The 17,746-nt window shown below is 42.0% G+C and overlaps 1 long non-coding RNA gene across 1 annotated transcript; it reads left to right on the forward strand.

Moving 5' to 3' along the window:
- Window positions 1-8,623: 8,623 nt before the first annotated feature.
- LOC110350230 (uncharacterized) lies at window positions 8,624-16,552 on the forward strand. Its single transcript, XR_002396673.2, has 5 exons — window positions 8,624-8,883; window positions 9,177-9,237; window positions 9,883-10,178; window positions 11,723-11,949; window positions 14,119-16,552. It is a non-coding gene; the product is annotated as an uncharacterized LOC110350230 (long non-coding RNA).
- The last annotated feature ends 1,194 nt before the right edge of the window (window positions 16,553-17,746 follow it).

The raw sequence follows: 17,746 nt of genomic DNA on the forward strand, positions 1-17,746 counted from the left end.
CCCTTCACCCGCTCTACCCTTCCCTATTTGTAAAGACTTTGTTTCCATTTTTTTCCTTTTCTCATATTTTTTCTTTTCCCTTTTTTCCTTTCCCCTACCCCTCCCACTTCCCCTGCACCGTTACACCTTTTCTTCCTAATACACAATATCAATAATACATTTTTTAAATTACAATATCCAGATCTAGGAGACATTACCACAGATTTTACAGAATTTAAAAGGATATAGAAAGCATATTTCAAATCTCTGTTTTGAAATAAATTTGACAACTTCTAAGAAGTACCTTGGAAGACAAATTAATGAAACTAACTCTGGAGGAAATATAAATTTTGAATAGCACCTATTAAAGAAAGTGTATTCCTGGCTTGAAAACCTACCTATATGACAACAGTAGGCTCATATACATATTAACTGTTAAATTATATCAAACAATTAAAGCAGAAAAAAGAAGGAACACTTCTCCTGTCATTTTAGGAACTCAACATTGTGTTAATCCTAAAACTGGATAAAGAAAAAAGTATGAACATAGATAGAAATTTGTTTAACAAAATGAACTATTAGAAGTCAGATCTGGCAGGATGTAGAAAGTGGTTTTGTTATAGGGATGGCAGTGTTGGTGCAGTATTGGAAGATCCACCCCCAAAAGTCATCATTTTAACAGAGGAAAGGAAAAAGCCATATGATCCTGTTGCTAGTTGGAGAAAAAGTATTGGACTAAATTCTATAACTGTTCATGGTAAAAACTATCAGGAGAATAAAAGTAGAAGAGAACCTTCTCAACAGATTAAAGACATGTACTCCATACTTCCAGCTAGAATGCCTTATATGAATGGAGAAGATACAATGCTTTCTCCTTAAGGTGGGGAACAAGGGCAGATATGCTTACTCTTTATCTGTCCATTAAACTTTGAAACCTAGTCCCCACCAAAATAGTCTGGCAATAAAATGACACAATTAGGATAGGATTGGCAAGGTAGAAGCAAAAACTTTATATGTAGATGAAATGATCATCTACAGAGAAAATACCAAGAAATCTCTAGGAGTCCCTAGAACTTGTATTTGAATTTAGCAGGATTAGAAAACACAAGGTATATATAGAAATTCAGGTGTGTGTATACTTGCTATAAATGAAGAATTGGATATTGAAATTTAAAAGTTATGTAGGAATACAAAGGCCCTAGAAAAGCTAAAAAACAAAAAAACAGTGTTGGAAGACATTTAGTACCTAATTTTAAGACTTCTTCTAAAGCTACAGTAATCAAGGCAGTGTTGGTATAAGGAAAGAAATATAGATCATTGGAATAAAACAGAAAATCTAGAAATAGAACCACACATATATGGTCCACTGAGTTTTGAAAGATTATTTAACATTAGCATTTTATAGAATATAAACTCAATTCAGGACCCAAGAAAGAGAGAGCATTTTCAGCAAACAGCACTAGAACACCTGGTATCAATATATAAAAAATTAACCTCAACCCTTTATTTCCATACATAAAAATAACTTGAAGGGATCTATGAACCTAAATATGAAAGCCTAAAAGTCTAAAACTCTAAGAAGAAATTATAAGGGAAAATGTTTATGAATTCAGGGTAGGCAAGAACTACCTAGGATACAAAAGACATGATGGATAAAAGAAAAATATTGATAAATGAGATTCCATCAAAATTTAGAACTTTAAATGACATCATTAAAATGAAAAGTAGTCCTTAAACAGACCATATTTACAATGCATATAACCTATGAGCAGAATATATAAAGAACTCTTACAGCTCATTAATAGACAATCCAATTAAAAAGTAGACATAAAAAGATGATAAACAGTCAGTATAACAGAAGGAAAGGTGTGCAAAGCTAGAATCAGAAAAATACTAATCAGTACAATAACAAGATTGAATTATGCACTCATTAGGGAGATGAAGTTAAAAGTTTTAAAAGCCTTGTCATGACTTTTTCTTTTTGTTGGATTCTCTCCCTTCATATTTAATTTGTCACTCCCAATGGATTCATTCTGTTAGGCTTCCTGGGGTTGTGATCCTCATTGTCTTTTCCTAGGGTACTGTGTAAAATTTTTTGGAGTGCCGGTTTGATATTCATGAAGCTCCTGAGGTGCTCTTTATCATGAAAGTATCTTATTTCTCCATCAATTTTGAAAGATGGTTTTGCAGGGTACATCAATCTGGGTTGGAGGCTGTTTTCCTTTAGGACTTGAAATACATCACTCCAAGCTCTTCTTGCCTTGAGGGTTCGCATTAAGAAGTCTGCTGTGATTCTGATGGGCTTTCCTTTGTATTTGATTTATTTCTTTTCTCTCACTGCTTGTAGAATTTTGTTCTTCTATTGGATTTCTGGAATCCTAACTATTATATTCCTATGTGTAGATTTTTTTTTGTTTTTGTTATTGGTTTTGGTACTGGGGATCGAACTTCTGTCTTTGCTCTTGCGCAGCAGACAGCAAAAACACTGAGCTAAATCCCCAGCCCATGTGTAGATTTTTTTTTGATCAATGCTAGCTGGAGTCCTATATGCCTCACTTATCTGTATGTCAAGTTCATTTCCCATCCTTGGGAAGTTTTCTACCATCACTTCTGTGAATAGATTTTTTTATGTCATCTGCACTCTCTCCTCTTTCTTCATTGACTCCAATCAGTCTTATGTTATTCTTCTTTGCATCATCTAGCAGCTGCTGGATTGATTTCTCAAGTTCCTTTACAATTTTAAAGTAATTTTTTTTCCTGGTCACTAATTGCAATCTTTTCTTCTATATCTGAAATTCTATCCTCACATTGGTTCATTCTGCTGTACAGACTTTCGATGGAATTGTTTTTTATATTAAATTCTTTTATTGGTACATTGTAGGTATGCAACACAATTACATTTCTCATTGGGAATTGTACCTTTACATAATGCATCTTGGTTCTTATTTTTTCCCCATTCCTAGCCCTCCCTTCATGCCCTCCACCCTTCCCTATTTACAAAGACTTTATTACCATTTTTTAGATTTCTCATCATTTTTCCTTTCCTTTCTTTCCTTTCCCATGCCCCTCCCAATACCCCTACCCCTTTGGACCTTTTCTTCCTATTTTACATTATCAATTATTCATTCTAATCATTGGTACATTGTAGGTATACAATATATTGACATTCATCATTGGAAATTTGCAACTTTACATAGTCTCTCTTGGTTCTTATTTTTCACCCTTGCCCAGCCCTCCCTTCAAACCCTCCATTCCTCCCTATTTACAAAGATTTTGTTCCTATTTTTCCATTTTCTCATATCAATCCCATTCCTTTCTATCCTTTCCCCTAGCCCTCCCACTTCCTTCCCCTTTGCCCCTTTTCTACCTATTTCACATTACCTATTATACATTTAGTCCTTATTTACACTTTCAGGTTCTCACACTAGAGAAACTGTTCGGAATTTATTCATGTGTGTCCTATTTATTTCACTTAAGAATATTGCCTCAATGTACATCCACTTAGCTATAAATGTCTCTAATTTCTCATTTTTTAAGGCTGAGTAGTACTCCATTTTATAAAAAAACTACATTTTCTTTATCCAGTCTCCAATTGATGGGCATTTGGGCTGTTTCCAAGTTTTAGCTATTACAAACTGTGCTGCTATGAACATGGGCTCACATATATCACTGTGGTATGATTCTTTTAATTCTTTGGGGAAGATCTCCAGCAGTGAAATAGTGGGGTCAAATGGGACTTCCAGTCCTAGTTCTTTGAGATATCTCCATACTGATTTCCACAGTGCTTGCATCAGTCTACACTCCCACCAGCAGTGGAGCAGGGTTCCTTTTTCCCCACAGCCTGCCAGGATTTTTTATTCGTTGACTTCATGATAGTAGCCATTCTGTCTGGAGTGAAGTGGAATCTCAGCATTGTTTTCATTTGCATCTCTTGAATGACCAGTGATGTGGAACATTTTTTCATGGATTTATTTGTTATTTCTTTTTCATTGTCTGAGAAATGTTTGTGCATTTTAGATGCCCATTTTCGGATTGGGTCTTTAAATTTGGGAGGTTTGATCTTTTTAAGTTCTTTATAGATGTGAGATAGTAGACCTTTGTCTGAGGAAGAGCAGGTGAAGATTTTTTCCCACATTGGGGGTTGTCTTTTCACCCTGCTGGTGGTTTCTCTTGCTGTGCAGAAGCCTTTTAATAAGAAGAGATCCCACTTGTTGATTGTGCTAGTTCACCGGCAACTGAGATTTTGTTCATAAAATCTTTTCCTACACCGATGTCTTCAAGGGTTCTACCTAATCTCTGTTCCAACTGGTTCAGAGTTTCTATTTTAACATTTGATCTTTAATCCATTTCGATTTTAGTTTAGTGCATGGTGAGAGATATAGGTCTAGTTTTAATCTTTGGCAAGTTGAAGCCCAATTTTTCCAGCACCATTTATTAAAGAGGTTATCTTTCCTCCGATGAGGGTGTTTGGCTCCTTTGTCGAAGATGAGATGGCTGAGTATGTCTGGTGTTGTTTCTGCATCTTCTAATCTGTTCCACTGGACCTCAAGTCTGTTTCTTTGCCAGTACCATGCTGTTTTTATCACAGTAGCTTTGTAGTATAGTTACAGGTTGGGGATTGTGATACCCCCTGCCATGTCTTTGTTACCTAGAATTGCTTTTGCTATTCTGGGTCTCTTCTTGCTCCAAATGAATTTTTGGATTGTTTTCTCGAGGTCTATGAAGTATGCTGCTGGGATCTCAATTGGAATTGCATTAAATCTATATAGCAGTTTTGGAAGTATAGCCATTTTCACTATATTAATCCTTCCTACCCAGGAGCAGGGGATGTCTGCCCATTTTCTGATATCATCTTCAATCTCTCTTTTCAGAGTGCCATAGTTTTCAGAGAAGAGGTCTTTGATTTCTTTCATTAGGATGATTCCCAGGTATTTCAGTTTTTTGGATGCTATTGTGAAAGGAATTATTTGCCCTATTTCTCTCTCAGTGAGTCTGTCATTGGTGTAGAGGAAAGCTATTGATTTTTGTGTGTTGACCTTGTAACCAGCTACTTGACTGAATTTGGTTATTAAGTCTAGAAGACTTTTGGTGGAGTTCTTGGGGTCTTCTATATAGAGTATCATGTCATCTGCAAATAATGACAATTTGACTTCTTTATTACCTATCTTTATTCCTTTTATTTCTTTCCCTTGTCTAATTGCCATGGCTAATGTTACCAGAACTATATTGAACAAGAGTGCTGATAGTGGACATCCTTGTCTTGTTCCTGATTTTAGTGTGAAGGATTTCAATTTTTGACCATTTAGTATGATATTGGCTGTTGGTTTTTCATAGATGGCTTCTATCAGTTTGAGGTAGAGAACATCTATTCCAATTTTTTGTAGGGTCTTTTTCATAAATGCATGTTGGATTTTGTCAAATGCTTTTTCTGTGTCTTTGGAGATAATCATATGGTTTTTGTCCTTGGCTCTATTGATATAGTGTATTACATTGATTGATTTGCATGTATTGAACCATCTCTGCATCCCTGGGATGAATCCCACTTGATCAGGGTGTGTGATCTTCTTGATGATCTTCTGCATTCTGTTTGCCATTAACTTATTAAGGATTTTTGCATCTGTGTTCATTAGTGAGATTTGCCTATAGTTTTCTTTTTTGGTTGGGTCTTTCTCTGCTTTGGGGATCAAGGTGATGCTTGCTTCCAGGAATGAATTTGGGAGTATTGCTTCCCTTTCAATTTCATTGAAGTGTTTAAACAGTAGTGACAGCAGTTCCTCTCTAAATGCCTTATAGAATTCAGCAGTGAAGCCATCAGGGCCCTGGCTTTTCTTAGTTGATAAGTTTTTAATGACATTTTCAATTTCATTGGTTGATATTGGGTTGTTCAGAATTTTCAGGTCTTCTTCGTTCAACTTTGGTAATTCATATGTATCTAGGAATCTGTCCATTTCTTCTGTGTCATCCATCTTATTGGTGTATAGGTTCTGGAAGTAGGTACTGATGATCCTCTGGATTTCTGCTGGGTCTGTTGTAATTTCACCCTTTTCATTCCTAATTGCATGGATTTGGGCTTTTTCTTTCCTTTTTCTGACAAGATTGGCTAAAGGTTTGTCAATTTTGCTGATTCTTTTGAAGAACCAACTCTTGGCTTCATTGATTTTTTGTATCATTCTCTTAGTCTCCATTGCATTGATTTCTCCTCTGATCTTTATAATTTCCTCCCTTGTATGAGCTTTGGGGTTGTCCTGGTCTTCTTTTTCTAGAACCTTGAGGTTTAGCATCATGGATTTAATTAGGCTCGTTCTGTTTTCCTAAATGTGTATTCACTGCTATGAGTTTCCCTCGTAAGATTGCTTTCATTGTGTCCCATAGGTTCTGATATGTTGTATTGTCATTGTCATTTAATTGAAGGAAATGTCTGATTTCTTCTTTAATTTCCTCTGTGAGCCATTGGTTATTCAGAAGTGTGTTGTTCAATTTCCACGTGTTTATGAAATTTTTGCAGTTTCTTTTGTTATGGATCTCCAATTTCATCTCACTATGGTCTGATAATATGCAGGGGATAACTTCAATTCCTTTGCACTTGCTTAAAAATGTTCTATGCATGAGTATGTGGTCTATTTTGGAGAATGACCCATGTGTAACTGAGAAGAATGTGTATTCTGATTTTGTGGGGTAGAAGACTCTGTACACACTTCTTAAATTCATTTGTTGAAGAGTTCAATTGAGTTCTAGTATTTCATTGCTTATTTTTTGTCTAGCTTACCTACTTGTGACAGTGGGGTTTTGAGGTCCCCCACTACAATTGTATTAGTGGATATATGACTTTTCATGTCCATTAGTATTTGTTTTATATAGTTGGGTGCACTAGTGTTTGGTGCATAGATATTTATGATTGTCATCTCTTCCTCTTGGATTCTTCCCTTTACAAGGATGTAGTGTCCGTCTTCATCTCTCTTAATAATTGTTGGTTTGAAATCTACTTGATCTGCCAAGAGGATAGCTACTCCTGCTCTTTTTCGGGTTCCCACCACATGGAGTATTGTTTTCCACCCTTTAACTTTCAGTCTAAGAATTTCATTTTGAATTGAGTTTGTTTCTTGTATGCAGCAAATTGTTGGATTTTGTTTCTTGACCCATTCTGCCAGTCTATTTCTTTTGATTGGTGAATTGAGACCATTAACGTTGATGGTTATAACTGAAACATATTGACTTGTCATTGTCATGACTTTTTCTTTTTGTTGGGTTCTCCCCCTTTACCTTTACTTTCTTGTCATGCCAGATGGGTTCATTCTGCTTTGCTTCCTGGGGTTGTGATCCTCAATGTCTGTTCCTATGATATTGGGTAAAATTCTTTGGAGTGCTGCTTTGGTATTCACGAAGTTCCTAAGGTGCTTTTTGTCATGAAAGTATCTTATTTCTCCATCCAGTTTGAAAGACAGTTTTGCAGGGTACATCAATCTGGGTTGGAGGCTGTTTTCTTTTAGGGCTTGAAATATGTCACTCCATGCTCTTCTTGCCTTGATGGTTTGTGTTGAGAAGTCTGTTGTGAATCTGATGGGCTTTCCTTTTTAGGTGATTTGTTTCTTTTCTCTAACTGCTTTAGAACTTTGTTCTTCTGTTGTGTTTCTGGAATCTTACCAATTGTATGCCTATGTGTAGATGTTTTTTGATCAAGGCTATTTGGAGGCCTATATGCCTCACTTATCTGTATGTCAAGTTCTTTCCCCCTGCTTGGGAAGTTTTCTGCCATTACTTCTGTGAACAGATTTTTTTATGTCATCTGCACTCTCTCCTGTTTCTTCATTGACTCCAATCAGTCTTATGTTATTCTTCTTTGCATCATGTAGCAGCTGCTAGATTGATTTCTCATGTTCCTTTATAATTTTGAAGCCATTTTTCTTTTCCTGGTCACTAATTGCAATCTTATCTTCTATATCTGAAATTCTGTCCTCACATTGGCTCATTCTGTTGTCTAGACTTTCAATGGATTTTTTCATGTCCTGGAAATCTATTTGCATCTGTTTTATGGATTCCATTTGTTTCCCATGTTGGGATTCCATCATGTTCCTGAGCTCCTCTGTAGATTTACTAATCATGTCTTGCACTAGGGGCACAATTTATCCTGTTATCTGAGAAATTATTTCTGATTTTATTTTTTCCAGATCCCCTTTTGTTGCCAGTTCAGTGGGTCCAGGTGGTTGAGTATCAGGGTGTTCCATCTCATTTCCCTTTGGGGTTGCAGTAGGTGATCTGGAATTCTGGTTTTGAGACTTTTTTACATGTTTTCTTATTTCAACTGGGGTGGAGGGCTGTTAGCACCTGTAAGGATTACTTCCTCTGAGCTGGGAGTGTATGACTGAACAACAGTTACTCCACCTTTGTAATAGGGCCCCAACTTGTCTGCTTCTGTTATAAATCACCAGGTAGACATTGAGTTCCAGGGATGTGCTTGTTGTTGTGCCAGGAACATCTGATGTGTGCATAATGTTCTGTCATGCTTGCCCAACTCCATATCTGAATATGTTATCTTAAGGACAATCTGTAAAAGGTCTGTTTTATCTCTCTCCTCTGCTTTTGTATTTCTGCTTGCCAACTTCCCCTGTGACCCCCTATAAAAACAGCCTCAGACTCTGAGCCAGTTGGCTCTCTAAGCTACTTTGCTTTGGGAGTGCTGTCTGGCCAGACTAATAAAGGTCTGTTTTACTTTCCATCTTGTCTGGTGTGTTCCTTCTTGGGTGTTCTTCACTGCAGTCAGCTCCTCGGAGCATTTGGTTAGGCCCTCAGTCTTACATCCTGGAGGCCCCAGTGAGATCCCCGGGTAGGAATCCCCGGTTCAGCCGAGACTCTGTGGAGGGATCCAGCAGGAGATTCTCAGGCATAGACCTCAGAAAACCTCCGGAGGTAAGCTTTTGGCTGGTTGCAACCATTTGTTATGTCAGGAGTGAGGTGGCTGATGCCCGGGAACCCTCCCCTGAGGGTTCCTGAGAAGGAACAAGGGAAGATTTAGTTTCAGTTTGTCGTGGTGCCTGTTTGCCTTGTCTTTTTTATGTTAATGTTGTGTCTGTTGTGTGTTTGATTTTACAGTTTTTTCTTTCCAATCTTCATCAGGAGCAGAGTAATGGGAGGAACCTGTTCTACTGGGTCCACTCCGCTTGACTGCTTTCTCACTAATTTTAAATTGACTTTTTCTCCAGAACAAGAAGATGAATACAGGGTGAAATTTTCTCATGGAAAACTCTGCTCCCTGTGCCAATGGTAATGGTCAGCCTTTGGGGTGGGATGGCCAGCCGAAGGGACTTTTGATCCCAGTGTTTGCCAGGCATTTTGGGGCAAAGTCACTGGTCACCCTGGCCACTGAGACCAATTTCCCTACATAGACATCTGGGTTCAAGCTTGTGAGAAACCTCCGGCTTGGCTGCAGTGCTGTTCCCTCCAAACAGACACTTGCATTTTAGTCACTGCCCCAAAAGGGCCCTGGGAATTTAAGCCCTGGGCTCCTAAGCCAGTTCTCTTGCAGGAACCTGGCCCCCTGGATCCCTTAGGAGGGCCTCAGCCCTATGTGGAATCCTCCACCCCCTCAGATGGCTCCTGCTCTGAACACCACAATCCTTCCCTTCCTCCGTCTGTTCAAACTTCGGCTCCTACTCCTCTCTATCCTCCTCTCCCTGTGGGGCCTCAGTCCCCAGACTCTGACTTCTCCCCCACACTTGTGAGCTGGGGCTGTGTATGGACCTTGCAAGGTCCCCACTGGGGAAATTAGTTCAGCCCTTCTCTTGCCCCTTCAGGAGACAGAACAAGGTCACTATGTTTATATCACCTTCACTACCAGTGACTTATATAATTGGAAACATCAAAGTCCTCCCTTCTCAGAGAAGCCCCAAGCCCTAATATCTCTCCTAGAGTCTGTCTTCCATACCTGTGATCCTACTTGGGATGATTGCCAACAACTCCTCCAGGCCCTTTTTACCTCAGAGGAGAGGGAAAGGATCCGAGGAGAAGCTGTGAGGTCGGTACTAGGTGGACTGGAAGGCCCCCTAGATGACCAACAGTGAGCCCATCTGGAAGAACAGCTCCCATCCATCCAACCCCACTGGCAAACTAATACCTTGGGTGGGAGAGAAGCTCTCCAGAACTATCATCAGCATCTCCTGGCCAGCCTGAGGGGAGCCGCTCAGAAGTCTACCAATTTGAGCAAGGTAAGCGAGGTCCTTCAAGGACCAGAGGAATCCCCTTCTGCCTTTTTGGAGCATCTGTTGGAAGCATACTGTACATATACTCCAATTGATCCAGATGCCCCTGCAAATCGGCAGGCAATAAATTTGGCATTTGTTACCCAGTCAGCTCCAGCCATTAGAAAGAAGCTACAAAGACTAGAAGGACTTGAGGGAGAGAATAGAAAAAAGTTTATGAGTGCAGCCATGAAGGCATTTAACAATAGACATCCTCCAGAAGAGAGGATGGCCAAGAGGCTGGGAAAAGCAACCATAGCCACCTTGGCTGAGGGAGGATTTGTCCAGAAAGAAAGACTCAAAAATAAGGGAGGGAGCAAGGGGAGGATTTGACCCCTATTAGAAAAAGATCAATGTGCCTATTGTAAGGAAAAGGGCCATTTTAAGAAGGACTGTGAAAAGCTAAAAAGAAAAAGAAAAAAGGAGACCCAAAAGAAAAAAGGTGAAATCCTCTTAATAGATGAAGAAGATTGATGGGGCCAAGGCTCATGGCTGCTCAACCCTAGTGAGCCTATGGTCACTTTGGAGATAGGGGGAACAGATGTTCAGTTCCTTGTGGACACTGGTGTGGCCCACTCTGTTTTTAAGAACCCCCCTTGGACCCCTCACTTCCTCAAAAACCTCCATTACTGGAGCCACTGGAAAAGTGGACCCCTACCCTTGGACCACTAGAAGGACTGTGAATCTAGAAAAAGGAACCATCACTCATTCCTTCTTAGTTATCCCTGAGTGCCCATAACCATTGCTGGGGAGAGACTTGCTATGAAAGTTGGAGGCTATTATTTCCTTTGAGCCTGAAAGAGGGACCTTTGAGCTTAAGCCAGCCTCCACCATTATGGTGATGGTTCCCCTAGAAGATGAATTTAGATTGCTAAAGGAGGGCACAGAGCCCCCTGAACAAAAATGGGACTACCTTCAGAAAAAGTTTCCCAGGGTATGGGCTGAAACCAATCCACCTGGGTTGGCCAACCACCATGCCCTGGTGGTGGTCCAGTTGCTGGCCTCTGCTGCCCCCATCTATGTGTGACAATACCCCCTCCAGCTGGAGGCCAAGGTGGGAATCTCTAAGCACATCCACTGACTCCAAGAGGCTGGCATTTTGGTCCCTTGCCAGTCAGCCTGGAATACTCCCCTGCTTCCTGTGAGGAAGCTTGGCACCTCAGACTTCAGACTGGTACAGGATTTGTGGGAGGTGAACAGTCAGGTGGAGACCATCCACCCAACAGTACCAAACCCCTATACTCTGCTGAGTCTCATCCCTCCTGCCCATGTGTGGTATTCAGTACTAGACCTCAAAGATGCATTTTTCAGCATACCTCTAGCACCAGTGAGCCAACCCCTCTTTGCCTTTGAGTGGACTGACCCAGACACTGGAACTACCAGACAGCTGACATCGAACTGGCTGCCACAGGGATTCAAGAACTCTCCCACTCTGTTTGGGGAAGCTCTCAGCAAAGATTTACAAGGTGTAAGGAGAGTTTTTCCCCAAGCAACTATTCTTCAATATGTAGATAACCTCCTAGTGGCAACTTCAACCAATGAAGAATGTCTTGTGGCCACTGAGGGCCTCCTGGAAGTTCTCTGAGACCTGGGATATTGGATGTCCTGGAAAAAAGCTCAGCTTTGCCAGACCAAGGTAACCTACTTGGGCTATATTCTTGAGGAAGGGAAGAGGAGGCTGGCAGAATCACGGGTATCAGCAATTCTCCAGATTCCAGAACCAAGCTCAAAGAAACAGGTACGTGAATTCCTAGGGGTGATTGGGTATTGCAGAATTTGGATCCCAGGTTTTGCTGAAATTGCCAACTCCCTACATGAAGCCACCATGGGGGGAGATACACCCCTCAAATGGACTGAGGCTTGCCAGCAGGCATTCCAACTGCTTAAAACTATGTTTGCTTCAGCACCAATGCTGGCATTGCCAGATATAACTAAGCCCTTCACTCTGTATATAGCAGAGAAGAACAGGGTAGCTAAGGGAGTGATAACTCAGCCTTTGGGACCATGGAAGCAGCCAGTGGCATACCTCTCAAAAAGGCTAGACCCAGTGGCTCAAGGGTGGCCCACCTGTCTGAAGATTGTACTGCATCAGCTGCTCTAACCTGAGAGGCTGACAAACTGACATTCAGACAGGATTTGACTTTAGTCACTCCCCATGCCATTGACCCCTTATTAAACAGCTCCCCTAGCAAGTGGCTATCTTTTTTTTTTCTTCTTTTTTTTTTTTTTGGTACCAGGGATCAAACTTGGGTCCTTGCACAGCAAGTGGATATCTAATGCCAGATTGTTCCAATACCAAGGACTCCTATTGGAGCAGCTGTGCATCAAGTTTGCCACCACCACTAGCCTCAACCCAGCTACCTTACTCCCAGAGTCTGATGAACAGATACCCATCCTTGAGACTCTTGAAAATTTATGGGGAGGGCATCCGGATTTAATGGACCAGGCCCTCCCCCAGGTGGAGGTCACATTCTATACTGATGGGTGCAGCTTCTTGCGTGATGGAGTATGATATGCCAGGGTGGCGGTGGTCAACCAGGACCAACAGGTGGAATGGGAGCAAGGGCTGCTCCAAGGGACATCAGCACAAAAGGCTGAGTTGATTGCTCTGACCAAGGCTCTAGAACTAGGTGAAGGTAAAAGAATATATATTTTCACAGACAGCCGTTATGGCTTTGCCACTGCCCATGTGCACAGGGAAATTTATCAAAACTGAGGGCTCTGAAGGAAAGACAATTAAAAATAAAACTGAGATATTGACATTGTTACAAGCTATTTGGCTACCACGAGAGGTTGCTATCATCCATGTCTGTGGGCATCAAAAAGGGGCTAGCCCTGAGGTGATTGGTAATAATGCAGCTGATCTGGCAGCAAAACAGGCTGCCCAAAAATCAGTGGGGAAACAAATGGTTCTGCTCCCCACACCGGTGCTGCCAGAGAAACCAGAGTACACAGATGAAAAAATGGTGGAAATGACCAAAAAGCAGTGGACCCAAGGTAAACATGGATGGTGGATGACCAAGGATGGAAAAGTGGTGCTCCCAGCTGCTGTAGCAGACACACTGCTACAAGAACTGCATGGGTCCACCCACCTTGGCAAGAAAAGAATGATGGCCACTCTGTGACCCCATTTCATCAAGGGAATGGCACAAAAGGCCAAAGACCTAGTGAGACAATGCCCCACCTGTATCAAGGTAAATGCAAATTGGATGACCAGACCCCCAGGTGTCCTATATAGAGAATTAACTCCAGGAGAACATTGGGCATTGGATTTTACTAAAATAAAACCCAGTATATATGGGTACAAGTACTTATTAGTCTTTGTAGATACTTTTTCAGGATGGATAGAAGCCTTTCCTACTAAGAGAGAGATAGCCGAGGTAACCGTCAAAAGACTCTTGATAGAAATAATTCCTCATTTTGGCTTGCCCTTAGCTCTGGGGTCTGACAATGGCCCAGCCTTTATGGCTAAATTATCTTGATTCATCAGTAAAGCTTTAGGGATAAAATGGAATTTGCATTGTGCCTATAGGCCTCAGAGTTCAGGACAAGTGGAAAGAGCAAATCAAACCTTAAAAGAGGTTCTAACTAAATTATACCTGGAGACTGAACAAGGTTGGGTAGAACTTCTCCCCTTTGCCCTCCTTCTTACCCAGTGTACCCCTAAGCCTCCCCTAAATCTGTCACCCTTCCAGATCATTTATGCACGATCTCCCCTGATCATCCCTCTGGTTGATTTGGAGTTAAAGGAAAGACTTTCCCACCTCCAACTCCTTAAGTCCCTAAAAGCAGTCCATCAGCTTCAATCAGAGCTACATGATAAGCTCAGAAAAACTATGCCTGGTCCCAGTGAAAAACCTTTGCAACCCTTACCCTATAAGCCAGGGGATTTGGTTTTCATTCACAGGTTTGACTCCAAGATCCTTGAACCCCGCTGGAAGGGACCATTTCCCGTCATCCTGGTGACTCCCTCAGCAGTGAAGTAGCCGGACACTCTGCCTGGATCCACCACAGCCATTTAAAGGCAGCACTCCTGGAGGAAGCAATGTCAACATGGCAGATTGATTGAAACACAGAGGACCTCCTCAAGATAAGATTGATCAAAGACTAGTTTGGACAATATGGGGGTTCTTGGGCTACTGTTCTTACCAGCCCCAATGGAAGGGGGATCTGGATGCCAGGTGGTGTTTTCCAGTCACACTTCCCAGAACTGGACTTGGTCCTTAAAAAATGCCTTAACGGGAGCTCACATTGCCACCATTACTACTGATAGACAGCCCCATTTTATTATAGGCCTGTGTTCTCTAGGGCTTCCAATCATTAGTGGTGGAGGGGCTGGATCAAAGGTTAAAGTTTCATCTGGAAAGATGGGTAAAGGGGGCCACGGAGGGAGGTGTGGAATAGATGATAAGTTAGAAAAAAACCCTCCAAGATATAGATATTTATGCCTGCCCCATAGGGAAAAATAAAAGGTGTGATGGGGGACCAGGAAACCACTGTCATCATTGGGGTTGCGAATCTACTGCCCCATGGGAAAATGAAGATACGTATTTGGCCTTGGACCAACAAACACCAAGTGGTTCATGTTCCAAAGAAAAATGTAATCCCATCAAGCTAACCTTAAAACAATGGTAAAATCCATATAAAGATTGGGAAAAAGAAAAATCCTGGATGGTGCCACTCTATGTGGGTGGAAAGGACCCTATGACTGACCTCCTCATCCAACATAGCCCAGTAATAGTACAGCCTAAACCAGTAGGCAACATTTATAGGGTCTCTGGCCCCCAAGAAAAAGAAAAGGCAAAAGGAACCTATAATGTGTCATTAGTTGCTCCTGAATCTCCAATCCAACCATACCTAAAAACCCTGGATGCCATGTACACCCTGTTAAATGAGTCTAGCTCCAATCTGTCTCAAAGGTGTTGGCTGTGTTTGAGTCCACGTCCCCCGTATTATGTAGGGTTGGCAGTAAACCGCACCTTCTCAGAAGCTGACCAAAATGAGTGTGATTGGAAACAACCGAGGTTGTCAATTGGGGATACAAATAAAAAGGGTTATGTGTTAAAAATCCAAGTGTTACATCATCTTATCTGGACAGTATATGTCCTTATCAGACACCCACTGTCAGTAATGAAAAATATTTAAAAGCTGGAAACAATGCATGGTGGGCATGTACAAATGATATAACTCCCTGTTTATCCATGACAGTCCTCAATCAGGAACTTGAGGTATGTGTAATAGTCCACATTTTACCCCAAGTGACTATATATGGAGAAGATCAGAGTTGGGAATACCTAGCTAAGAGAGCACACACCCAAGAGAGACAAGCACCACCTAGCATTGATTCCTGTGTTAACTGCAGCAGGCATTGTGGGATCAGCGGCTCTGGGTGTGACTGCAATAGGACTGCAAGACTCTAATTTCAAGACCCTTGCCCAACAGGTAAAAATAGACTTAGGCCTACTTACCGAGTCAGTGTCTCATTTGAAAAAACAAGTTGATTCTCTGGCTGAGATGGTCCTTCAAAACCGCTGAGGACTTGACCTTGGATTTATAAAAGAGGGAGGGCTATGTGCAGCCCTAGGAGAAAAATGTTGCTATTATGCTAACAAATCTGAAATAATAAGAAAAACTCTGGCCACTATAAATAAACATCTATAAGAAAATTATAATAGATTGATAAAACAGGAGGGATGGTTCCAGTCAATGTTTAACTGGTCTCTCTGGATGACTACCCTTGTTTCTGCCCTTTCTGGACCCCTGTTAATCTTGTTACTAGCTTTGACTTTTGGCCCATACATTATTAATAAGCTTATGGCCTATGTAAGGGCCCAGATAGGATCTGTTCGCCTAATGATTTTGAATCAACAGGCCAAATATCATCCTTTAAGTGAGCTAGATGAAAAAGAACAAAGATGGAGGCAAGAATACCAAGATAGTGCTGTATAAGATTATACAGCTTTGGGAAAAATCAGTGGGGAATGTAAGACTGAACAACAGTTACTCCATCTTTGTAATAGGGCTCCAACTTGTCTGCTTCTGTTACGGATCACCAGGTAGACAATGAGTTCCAGGGATGTGCTTGTTGTTGTCCCAGGAAGGTCTGTTGTGTGTGTAGTGTTCTGTCAAACTTGCCCAACTCCATATCTGAATATGTTATCTTAAGGACAATCTGTAAAAGGTCTGTTTTATCTCTCTCCTCTGCTTTTGTATTTCTGCTTGCCAACATCCCCTGCAACCCCCTATAAAAACAGCCTCAGACTCTGAGCCAGTTGGCTCTCTAAGCTACTTTGCTTTGGGAGTACTGTCTGGCCAGACTAATAAAGGTCTGTTTTACTTTCCATCTTGTCTGGTGTGTTCCTTCCTGGGTGTTCTTCACTGCAGTCAGCTCCTCAGAGCATTTGGTAAGGCCTTCAGTCTTACAGGAGAGGTGGGACAGGGGCCGGGAGCAGCGGTAGGGATGGTGACCCAAAAGCCCTTTCCTGTGGGCTGGGGGCAGCAGGAGGGATGGTGGCCAGGAATCCCCTTCCTCTGGGCCAGGAGCAGCGGGACAGAAGGTGGCCCAAAAGCCCTTTCCTCTGGGCTGGGAGCAGCGGGAGGGATGGTGACAGAGAAGCCCCTTCCTCTGGGCCAGGAGCAGTGGGATGGCAGCGGCTCAGAAGCCCTGCCTCTGGGCTGAGAGCACAGGGACTCAGTACCTTGGTCTGGTGGTCTGGTGTCCTCTGCCTCTTTGTAGTGTGGAACCAGGTGGCTTCCTGTCTGCAGCAGGGTGATTCATCATCTCCTGCATGACTCGGGACCTCGGTAGGCTGTGCACAGACCTGCCTGTCTGCAGCAGGCTGATTCGGTGTATTCCACGTGACTGGGGACCTAGGTAGGGCATGGGCAGACCTGCCTTTCTGCATCAGGGTGATTCAGCATGTTCTCTTTTGATGGAATTTTTAATCTCCTGGAAATCTGTTTGCATGTGTTTTATGGATTCCATTTGTTTCCTATCTTGGGATTCCATTGTGTTTCTCAGATCCTCTATTTTTTTTTTAATCTGTGTCCTCTCTAGATTTATTAATCATACCCTGCACCATGACCAAAATCTTTGCTGTTATCTGAGTAATTATTTCTGATTTCATTTTTCCCAGATCCTCTTTTGTTGCCAGTTCAGAGAGTCCAGTTGGTTGAGTATCAGATTGTTCCATCTCGTTTCCCTTTGGGGTTGTTATAGGTGGTCCAGAAGTCTGTTTTTGAGGCTTGTTTAGATGTCTTCTCATTTCCATGGGGGAGGGTGGTTCTGGTGCCTGCATGGTTCAGTTTCTCTGCCCTAGGAGCTTGGGATGGTGGTGGGGGAGCATCCTTCCAGGTCCGGGACCAGCTCAGCTTCTCTGCCCTAGGACCTTGGGATGGCAGTGGGGGAACTTCCTTTTGGGTGCTTGGGCCTGCTCAGCTTCACTGCCCTAGGAGCTTGGGATGGCAGTGGGGGAGCTTCCCTCCAGGTTCTGGGACCAGCTCTGAGAGATTTACTTTTCTACTCCCATTCAAAG

The sequence above is a fragment of the Heterocephalus glaber genome, unplaced genomic scaffold, assembly GCF_053883595.1.
Source record: "Heterocephalus glaber isolate CG9 unplaced genomic scaffold, H.glaber_assembly_v1.0 deba00001509, whole genome shotgun sequence".
Taxonomy (NCBI): domain Eukaryota; kingdom Metazoa; phylum Chordata; class Mammalia; order Rodentia; family Bathyergidae; genus Heterocephalus; species Heterocephalus glaber.